The following is an 11,069-nucleotide window of genomic DNA, read 5'->3' on the forward strand; positions in this document are numbered from 1 at the left end:
ATTTCTTTTTCTAAACATAAATTAGTGATCCTGGGAAAGGATATTTCCAACCTTGTAGTTTACTTTATAGATAACCCCAGGCTCAAGAGAACTCCCAAAAGATTGAAATTTCCTGAGTTCTAGAATTCCTGAGAGACTGAGAGTTCCTAAATATCTAACATAGTGGGGGTTGTACTCCATGGAACATTCATGGGGATGGGCCTATAGGGGGTTCATCCCTTGGGTGTTTTATAGAGTTTCTGTGACAGTTTCTGGGGACAACACCACTAGAGTTTGCTATTTTGAGATAACAAAGCAATCTCCTTATTGGTCACCTCACAGGAAAAGTCACTGACTCAACCTTTAAAAGGAAATGACCCTGCTCTCTCTCTCTCTCTCTCTTTCTCTCTCTCTCTCTCTAGGAGCAGAGAAAGAGGCTGGTGCCCTTCCTCTTTCCCACTGGCAGCAGAGTTCCTGCAAGCAAATTGCGACTAAGATACATCTTATCTAGGTGAGCTTGAGCTGAGTTTTTTGGCTGCCTCAGTTGGTTTTGTTTTTGTCTTCCTGAGCATATGTGACTGAGTAGTAATCTTGAGATGGGCATTTCTAGCATTGGACTCCACCTTTTAAGTTTAAGAGTTCCAGAGTTTCTGGTTCCTTTAGGTGGAGCTGAATGGTGACAGGAGTGTGCAGAAGCTACTCTAGTGCTTCTTAGGGAAGATGATTATCTCAATACCAGTTTGGTAACTTCAAGGACACCAGCAGCTCAGTTCAAGAAAACATGGAGCGTATATTTGATATACAAGATAGTACAACAAACCCACTTTATTGAGGAGAAATACTTATAATAAAAAAGGGCAGTCAGATGGGCCAGTGGAAACAGGTCAGGTCTGCTGGGGCCCCATGTGGAGCTGTGTCACCAAACCAGTAAAGTCTCTAATATTTTTAAAGTGTTCTTCTCTAGGTAGAGCAGGACCAGGCATTAGGAGAAGGGAGGTAGGAGCCTGAGCCTAGAAATTGGTTCTGATTCATGCTGGGAGAAGAAGAGAGAGGAAAACTCCTGGGGAATTGTTAGCTGATTGATATTCAGCTTTCCTCCAGCAAGTAAAGGGCTTTTGGCTATTACTGCTGGATTTACTCTGACAGGGTGACGCAGAGATTTTGAGTTTCCCTTGGATTTCTTCATTTAGCAGTGTGGGGAGGCTCTGACACTCTCACAATGATCATTGGCAAGAGGATAAACCCGACCCCTTGTCAGAAGATATAGCAGACCTATAGGACATTTGTTGGACTGACGGTGAAATGTAAGAGATCTCTTCAGCAATCTCACAAACTGCTTCATGTTCTGATATTTAAGTTTCTACTTCTGTAGAGAGTATAATAGTATTTATATTATAGTTGATGCTTGTTTTTAGTCTGTTGTCATTGTGAGCTTCTGAATCTCTTATGTTACACATTTCTTTTTTGTAGAGAAAATAAATAGTTGTCCTATATCTGATTTTCATTGTCCCTTGAGCACCTTTTTATTCCCCTCTTTGGAGGAGAGATGATCTAAACCTAAGCTTTAAATAATTTTCCCCAGGGCTTTGGGCTGTGGATTTGAATAGCCAGAAATATAAAGAAAGAGTCTAATTCCTTTCTTTAGAGGGCCAAGCACATCCAGAACTGGACCCAGTCTGCACATTTGTGGGTCCAGAGCTGAGAGGAAGAGGTTAAATTACCTAGCCCTTCTGGGCCCAGCAGCACTCCCAAGAAGTACTGAAGTTTTTATGGTTATACTAAGTTTGAGAGTTTGGGTACTGAATTCTTAGACGAATATTGCATTAATAGCTTGATTCTTGGAAAAGGAAAAGCATCCTCACTGGGACAATCATCCTACAGCTGAAGAATTGAAGCCATGACAGGGAGGCACAAAGGATCTTACTAATTTTGCTATTGTTTATTACAGGTTTGATGTGAAGAGGAATTGTTTTTTCATCAGATCATCAAAGTATCTTCACCTTGCAGTTTAATGGCTTTGTAGGTGTTTTATGCTTCTGAATTTGATCACAGGCTCCTATGAGTCATTTTTATCTTATACTTTTCCATGGTGGGTAAAATAAAGACTCTCCTAAGTACAATAACCATATTGTATACTGGGGACCTACGTGGGAGTTGTGGACCCCATTACCTACTCTCAGAGAAATCTAAACATGAGCTGTGCCTAAACTTTATTCAAAGATTTCCCCAGAGTTTCCTGAATGGGGGCAAGAGCCAAAGAGAGACACTGACTCTTTTGATTCAGGTTCCCCAAGATTGAATATAATACGTGTGAACCCAGAGTCCTCGGAGGGGCCTTGGGCCATAGGTAACACTTGCTTGTGTCAGAAAAACAAGCATTACTCACTCTACTGTTTGTTGTTGTTCAGTCGTGTCCTACTCTTCGTGACCCCATTTGGTGTTTTCTTGGCCAAGATACTGGAGAGGTTTGCCATTTCCTTCTCCAGTTCATGTTACAAATGAGAAAACTGAGGCAAACAGGGTTAAATGACTTGCCCAGGGTCACACAGCTAGTAAGTGTCTGAGATTTAAACCCAGGAAGATAGTCTTCCTTACTTCAAACCCAACTCTATCCACTGTGCCACCTAACTGCCACTCTACTGTAAGTCACTGAAAAATTTCTGACTTTCCGTGATTCTTGAAAGTGAGATTCTCAATCCTTTATTCTTCTTCCTATTAGTTCTTGAGGTAGTCCCCTAGAGCATTACCATGACAAAAAATCCTTTAGGATCTTCAGCTCCAGAGCTGTTTCTACTCACCAGATTATCACCTCACTTTCCCTTCGTCCTAACAATTCCCTTCCCCACTTTCTCCTCCTTTTCCTTGGATCATTCTCCTCAAGTTCCCCTCCCCTTAAAATTCATTGCCTTTTCTTCCTTTTAGCTTGACTCTCCCTTTAGTTTCTTCACCTCAAGTCTTTTTTCCTTTCTTCTTCCATCCAGTTCTTCTCTTCCTTCCACTTTTCACAAGTCCTCACACATCCCCCTCCCTAACTTTCAACCTCTGGCCCTTCTCACTATTTTAACACTTAACAAATTTCCTTTATAATTCCTTCTTCTCCTCCCTCTGAATCTGAAAGTGGAAAGTTCTCAAAAAAAAAAATCCAAGATGGGTTTTGCTTTGTGGGGGGATAAGCTCCTCTAGGGAGATTCAAGGAAACTCAGGTAAAAGGAGGAAAATACAGTTGTTCTTTCTTAATGCAATGTTTTTCCTAAGAACTTAGTAAAAGCAGAACTCCATCTGGTACACATTCAGGAGAGAGTTTTGCTGAGTACTAAGAGGAAATGATCCAGCAAGAATGAAAATGGAACAGACTGCACCTGCCTTCATGAGTAAAATATGCCTTTAAAATCCTGCAAAATAGATTCTAAAAAAACACTTTCAGGGAATGATCTCTGACACTTAAGAAAGCCTAGATGTTGGCCTCAAACCGGGAAGACTCAAACCTCAGGAACTCTCAATCTTTTGGGAACTCTTTTGAACTTGGGGGTTACCTGTTAAGAAATCCACAAAACTGGAACATACCCAGATTCTATTGCTTTCAAGGGAATAGCTCAAAGATTGATCCTAGCTTTGGTTTCAATGGGGGCGGGGGCAATTGGGGAGGAATGATTTGATGATTCACAGGAAACCTTGTACTTACTAGGAAAATATTTTTGATCCTGCTATTTCCCCCACTTAATGTTTAAACGGATAGGCATCCGTTCAAGCTAAATTATAGTGACACTCTTCTCTAACCCTATCCTCTGTTTCCAATCCAATTACATAGTTTTTTTGGTTGTTTGAGGACATACCAAAAAAAAAAAAAAAGAATGGATTAAAAAGCGGTATTTTGCTACAGCTTTTGAAAACTAGGTGAAGGAGGTAGTTACATCCTTGCAGGCATTCATGCTTCATGCCACTCCAGCTCTATAAAACTGCCTAAGGCATCATTTAAACCTTTCCATTTCCTTTTATTTACATGACTGTCCTTCAAATCTTTCAAACCACTGGCCACCAAGGGTTTGTTTTGATCTTAGTTCAAACCAAAGGATTTTCTAGACCCTCAAAACTTGAGGCTTTGGAAACACCCTTTTTAAACGCTTGCATCACTTTTTTTTTTTTTTGGCTCCCAGTTTCTGCAATGACCACATATTAAAGCAAGGTAGAGTGAGGCTTTGTACTTTGAAAGCATTCCTTCATCTGAAGGCCTTTTCAAAGACCCTTAGTGACCAGAATAATTTTTTCCATTTTGCAAATGGAGGTACAGAAATATAAACACTTGCTAAATATCTAGAAGGAGTCTGCCACTGGGTGTAGGGAAAATGAATGCAGTTTTAGTGGAATTACGTCATCTCAAGATTGGAAGAGAATTTAACATTCAGAGTTATCCTTACATCACCCAGAACTGATTAGTAGTAAAGAAAAAAATAAGTTCTTCTTTGGAGCCTTTCGTATGTACTTCACCCAAAAGGCCCATTTTCACCAGTAACTGGACCAGAAACAATTAGAGAATTCCTGCAAATGCTCTGAAGTGGAGAGCTGGAGACACCCTGCCTCCACGTGAGACACTGCATCAGGACAAACATACAACAAATGCTCCTAAGGCCTGGGATCTCGCTTATATTTAACCAAAACCTTCTCCCTGTAACTTGCACCCACTGCTCCTAGCTTTGTCCTCCAAGGCTAAGAAACATAAATCTACTCTCTCTGCAATATGACAGTCCTTCAGATATTTGAATATCGCTATCATGTACTGTCCTCTCCTCCCCAAACCCACAAAGTCTTCCCTAAACATCTTCATTTCCCTTCATTCAATAATCGTAGTTTCAAATCCCTTTACCCTCCTCTTTGCTCTGCTCTGGGCCTGCCTCAGCTTGCCAATGTCCTTCTTGGTACTCAGAACTAGAAACATTACTTTAGGATGTTTGAGTCATCCTCATAGGAAAACATATTGGGTGGATAAAATGATGGGTTTGCAAAATAATCAACATTTATTACATTGAGTTTGGCCCACAGAGGAATTCTACCTGGGCCTCTCCCTGTCCTCTCTTCTCGTTGCCCACTGTCTGATTGGTCAGAGCTTACCGCTAGGAGGAGTTCACTCACCTAACTGGAAAGCATTGCTCAAAAAAGGAGTCTCTTTGGGGGAGGGCTGAACTGGGTCAAGTGCAAATGAATCACTCATTAACAGTGGAAAGGACCAGTTGGGTGTTGCCGCAGAACTCAGCTCCGAAGTGGCCACAGTAAGCCACTGAGCCTTGCTTGGTGTCTCCAGAAATAAGGAGTCTGGATTCCAAAATGGTTCTGTAAAATTCAAAGGAGAGGGAGAGGAGGAAAAGCAAGAGGGAGATAAAAGAGGGAAGGGAAGAGGGAACTTTAGGAACCTCAATTTCCTCATCTTTAAATGGGAATGTTAATATTTGCATAGTTTACCTCACAGGATTGTTGTGAAGAAAGGTTCATTAACATAAATTATTAGAATTTTTATTCAAGTCTTCAGACATGCATGCTAAACCCTCTCCCACATAGCTACTTCTCAGGCTGACATCTTCCTGATACCTCATCAAAGTGAAAGGTAAATCCCTCTTGGCAGACCAATGTTTTTCACTTGAGATCCACGGGGAACGTTAGGCTATCATCTCACGCGCTTGAAGTTTCTTCCTTTGGTCCAGTTAATAGAGCTTCTCAACTCTTAACATGCAGGTGGCATCAGCTCTACCCACTTACTAGCATTCATTGTACTCACCCATCTGATATTTTCCTGAATTACCCAAAGGTCACGGTTAAAATATGGAAGACACAATGATGTCTGATATAATGGAAGACTGGCTAACAAGGAGCCTGTCCTGAGAGGGTGATGGAGATTTTCCCTTCCTGGTGGGAAGGTACTGAGCATGTGCAATACTCCTTGTCTAGTTTTAATCCAATGCATGTACACTTGAGGAGACTTCCTCCCGCCACGAGGGCCTGAGAGGCGAGTGCTACAGGGTAAGGAATTTTCTAGTTGACTGAGGGTCTGAGATTGAGAATACACGCAAAAGTTTTGGTGAAATAATTCTTACTCTTTTCCCTGGCAGTTTTTGACTAAGGAAGACTACTGTGAACCCTAAGCATGGGGATGGAGGCCTCAGACTTTCTTTCCCTTTCTGGTTACCATGTGTCTATGAAACCAATGTGAGTACAATGAATGCTGGTAAATGTGTAGAGCTGGTGTGTCTATGAAACCAAAGGGACTGTTCCTTTGGTGTTTTTTTCTTCTCTGATCTTAGGTGCAGGGATATCCAAAGTTGGGAATGACTGGGCTATGACCTCATGAGCTTTGACAGGAGGTCCCATTAGCCACAGAGGACAGCAGCAGAGACCAGCAGTGCAGCAGATAAGCAACCTGCTTGATCCAACCTAGCAGTGGGTTGATCTGTCAGCAAAGCCAGCCCAACCCACCAGAACAACAATTTGTCCTTTGGGATGCCACATAGTGGAGTGAACTTGGGTGTGTGTGGGGGGGGTGGGGGGGAGGTGCTCTGCAAAGTGAGCAGAGGATTCCAGGGCCCGGAGGCAGAAGAAACGTCTTAGTCTTATGTTATCCCTGTATATTGCCTCATGATCCAGGGACACTGGCCTCTTGGCTGGTCCAAGAACAGGGAATTCCTTCTCTTGACTCCAGGCATTTTCTCTGGCTATCCCCTATGCTTGTAGCACTCTCCCTAATCCAGTCTGGCTACCGACTCCCTGGCTCCCCTTAAATCCCAACTGAAATCCTACCTTTTACAGGAAGGTCTCCCTGATACCTCTTATTTCTAGTGCCTTTCCTCTATTAGTTATTTCCTACTTATGCTGTATATGGTGTGCTTTGTATGCATTTGTTTGCGTGTTGTCTTCCCCCATTAGATTATAAGGTCCTTGAGGGCAGGGACCGTCTTTTGTCTCTTTTTGTAATCTTGACACTTAACACTATGCCTGTCACATAGTGGGCACTTAATAAATGTTTATTGATTGATTAAGCCTACTTGCCTCAAGGACCTTGTGTTTGCAAGGGAATACTGAACCCTGGTTTGGTGGATGTTTTTGTAATCTGTCCTTTCTATTCTTTCTTAATAAATATCCCTTTATAAAAATGAATTTATATCAACTATTTGTTTGACATTGTGGGAGCATGCTGAGCAGGGACATGTAAGCAACAGTATTAGAAGCTATAACCCCTCAGGGTTGCCTCAAAACTTTAAGGTAATCTTTGCCCTTTGGGACCTCAACCTGCCCAGTCCAACGTGAGCTGGAAGAGGGAGCTCAGACGGGCTACTTCATTAATTACTCATTTTTATGATTTCTGAAAAAACCAGACCCAAGTTATGCATGGTTTTAGGTCTGTCCTTTAGGTATACTATCTGCAGGCCAATACTGTTTCACTGTCATCTTTCTGACTTGGAATTTTTAATTTATTTACAAAAATGCACTTCTACCCAATAGTAGTCAACAGTGTAGGTAACTGATGACCTGTGAATAGAAACAACAATATCAACAACAGCAGACCCCAACAACTTGAGGATATTTGAACAAGCAAGTGATATGATTAAACCTGTCCCTTAAGAAGATTATTTTGGTAGTTGCATAGAGAATGGATTAGAGAAAGGAAAGACTGGGAGCAGGGATACCAATTAAGAGACTATTGCAATAGCCAGATGACTAGCCCCAACTGAGGAGAGACTCAAAAAGGGTAGTAACTGAGTAGGGACAGGGACAGATGGAAGAGATGTTGTAGGAGTAGAATCCACTAGATTTAGCAACTGATTGGTTGTGGGGGGTGGGGTGAAGAAGAAGGAAGAATCAGGGATAAATAACTACAAGGTTATTGACCTGGGTGACTAAAAGGAAATGGTGTCCTCGACAGAAACTGGGAAGTTTGGGGACCAGGCGCATTTGGAGAGAACATCGGATCATAGAGTTGAAAAGGATGTGAGAGATCATCTAGCCCAATCTCTTCATTTTACAAAAGAAGAAATGGACCTAGAGAGGTGAAGTACCTTGACCAAGGTCATGCAAGGCAGTAAGCAGAGTTGTGATTTGGATCTACTTGCTCTGATTCTAAATCCTGCCCACAGCAGGCTTCCTTACAAAATGTTAAGTTTGCGATAACAATGGGACCCCCAGGTGGAAGACGTCCAGCTGGTGATAAAAGCTTGAGGAGAGATATTAGGGGTAGGACATAAAGATCTTGGAGCACTGTGCAGAGATGATAATTTAACCCATGGGAGTTGGTGAGCTCACTCAGAGAGACGATAAGAAAAGAAGGCTTAGGTTGGAGTAAATGCTCAGGAAAGATTTATTAAATGTATTATTTTGTGCTGAGGGATCATAGCTAAATCAATGGTCTTACTGTAAGTGACCAGAAAGAATGAGCTATAGAACTTTTCCCTGTAAATTCCAGGATGACTTAGGAGAATCTCAAACAATCGTTTTTATGTTCTTTATCCTACCAGCTGCTAGAAGATATGAAGATTCCCCAGGAGATAAGTAGTCAAAGGATACAAACATAGAGTTTCCAAAAGAAAAAATACAAACCATTACAACCACAGGAAAGATTACTCCAAATCACTCATAATAGGAAATATGCAAATTACAGCAAAAGACAAAAATAGTCAATGTTGGAGGAGCTATGGGAAAACAGGCACACTAGTACATTGTTCTTGGACCAATTAGAAAACAATTCATAATTATATGGAAATATCACTAAAATATGCATACACTATGACTCCACAGATCCAACTACTGGTCATAAGTCTCAAGAGGGCCAAGGACAGAAGGAAGGCCCCACATGTGCCCAAATATGGAAAGAGCAGTGACTGGCAGTGGGGCTCTTCTCCCCCTCCTTTCCCCCTCCCACACAACTCCAGGATACCCAGAAACCATTCAGGAATCAAAGTCAAAATAAATACCAAGGGTTGCCCTTCTTCTCCAATCTTCCTACCAATGATGTCTTTCCCTTTTCCTCTCCTCGTTAGACACTCTCCATCTCATTCCTCCTCTCTCTCTTTCAGAAAGAAATCTAGAATTCATGATCTTCACAGACCCCTCAAGTCTACTTGGCCTTCCTAACGGTGGTAGGCTAGATTTCTTCACATCCCTTCCCATGTGGAATGGACATAGTTCATACCGCTTGCTTGCATAAGCAAGGAGCCACCAACTATCCTTCCTGAAGACAGAGGGCCCCAGGCTTTACCATCTTCCCTGCTTCTGAGACCTAAGGTCCTTCCAGCCTTACCATCAGGCACTCCTATCTAAGCAGCCACACACCCTAAGATTTCCTGGGTCTTGTCACCCACCTAGTGGCTGAACCCGTAGGAAGTCCATGCCTTTCCATCTGTTCTGCATCTGAATCCTCCTAAATGTGTCGTCTCCCCCATTTAGAATGTGATCTTGAGAGCAGTAACTATCTAATTTTTCTGTTCCCCTCCTCAGCATGCCCTACAACCCTTCGCCCAAAGTTAGTACTTTTTAAATGCTTTTTTACTTACAGATTAATTCATTCATTGAAAATATTCTTTTTTTTTTTTTTTGCAGTGGCAAAAAACCCCAATTGGAAATGGGAATGACTGAACAAACTGTGGTGTGTGAATATGATGGAACATTATTGCACTGTAAGAAAGGACCAATACAAAGAATTAAAAAAAAAATAGGAAGACTTTTATGAAGTGGTAAAGAGTGAAATAACAGGGCCAGGAAAATGTGAAAGCAATACTAATAGGCAGTTGGATTCTAATTGTGATGATTGATCTCAGCCCTGGAGAACTGATAATGAACCATACCTCTCTCTTTTTGTTTGTTTGTTTTGCTCTTTTGGAGGGCAATTGGGGTTAAGTAACTTGCCCAAGATCACACAGCTAGTTTTTGTTTGTTTATTTGTTTGTTTTTTCTGTTAAGTGTCTGAGGTCAGATCTGAACTCAGGTCCTCCTGATTCCACATACCTCTCTCTTCTTAATAGAGAGGGGGACTATGGATGTGGAATGCAGTATACTCAGTCAGTTTTTACATAACTTGTTTTGCTCAAATGTTTTCCATTGGTGTTTAGGAATAATGACTAAAGATAAAGACATGGCAATGGTAAAATGAAAGAGAGCTAGAGAGAAGGGGGGAGAGAGAAGAGGTGACAGAAAGAGAAGGGAAAGACAGAGAAAGAAAGAGAAGAGGAGAGAGAGAGAGAGAGAGAGAGAGAGAGAGAGAGAGAGAGAGAGAGAGAGAGAGAGATGAAGAAAGGGTTGTCTTTATGTGGTTTGTGGCATTCATGTAGTTACATAGCTACTGGGTACAATTCTGACCCCCTGGAGTCATGTAGATGAAGCTCCACACTGAAAAGAACCCTGGTGCCCATGGGCTAAACTCTTACTTGGCCACTTTGGAGTTTGCCTGGTTTGGTTTAGATACAGTTCCTACCTTATGCTCTACCAAGAAAGCTTCCAACCTTTGGGCTCACGCTTTTGAAACCATTACAAGAATTTTCATTTACAATTCCTCCAACGTATAGCTCCAACAACCACTTCGGGGCTAAATGCCCCGCAGCACTCAATTGTCATCGACCAATGCTCCATTTGATCTGGCCCCTTCACCTGAAAAACTCTCTCACAGAGGATATGTAATTTACTATAACAACACACAAGTGTCCCAGTCACTGAAATAATTTTCCTTTTAAGATTATTCCTTTGAAGTTGGTAACAGAAGGATATGCACACATATGTTCAATCGTTCCTATTACAAAGGGATTCCATTTCCCCAGGGCCCATGTTTGGGCAGCCTGCAACCTCAGTAGGTATGTCATTCCCCTTGTTCTTCCCTAAGAGGTGGTCTGTGCCAATTTTTTTTTAATTGACATAGAACACAATTAAACAAAGTTAACCAGCATCCACTCCCATCTCAGGACTGTACAACGAGCTGGGGCAGCAGGCTGAACAAAGGAAGGTCAGACTTTAGAAGTGTGTTTACATGCACTTGACTCATTAGAGTTGTTTCCTTACTTGGCAGGCTGGCTTTGAGTGCCATAATTCCGTCTATAAGCAGCTTCCATTAAGACAGACTGGAT

General features: G+C 41.8%; 2 long non-coding RNA genes across 3 annotated transcripts; both read left to right on the forward strand.

The window, feature by feature from the left end:
- Positions 1 to 732: 732 nt before the first annotated feature.
- LOC138143842 (uncharacterized) lies at positions 733 to 2,369 on the forward strand. The gene is made up of 2 exons (XR_011163804.1): positions 733 to 1,283; positions 1,928 to 2,369. It is a non-coding gene; the product is annotated as an uncharacterized lncRNA (long non-coding RNA).
- A 3,088-nt stretch (positions 2,370 to 5,457) lies between these two features.
- LOC138143848 (uncharacterized) lies at positions 5,458 to 9,807 on the forward strand. 2 transcript variants are annotated; one of them, XR_011163805.1, is made up of 3 exons: positions 5,458 to 5,575; positions 6,078 to 6,174; positions 9,556 to 9,807. It is a non-coding gene; the product is annotated as an uncharacterized lncRNA (long non-coding RNA). The 2 variants fall into 2 exon arrangements; XR_011163806.1 differs by lacking the exon at positions 5,458 to 5,575 and adding an exon at positions 5,614 to 5,988.
- The last annotated feature ends 1,262 nt before the right edge of the window (positions 9,808 to 11,069 follow it).

The sequence above is a fragment of the Petaurus breviceps genome, unplaced genomic scaffold (assembly GCF_028583685.1).
Source record: "Petaurus breviceps papuanus isolate PSGF00001 unplaced genomic scaffold, PetGlider_PUasm1.0 138, whole genome shotgun sequence".
Taxonomy (NCBI): domain Eukaryota; kingdom Metazoa; phylum Chordata; class Mammalia; order Diprotodontia; family Petauridae; genus Petaurus; species Petaurus breviceps.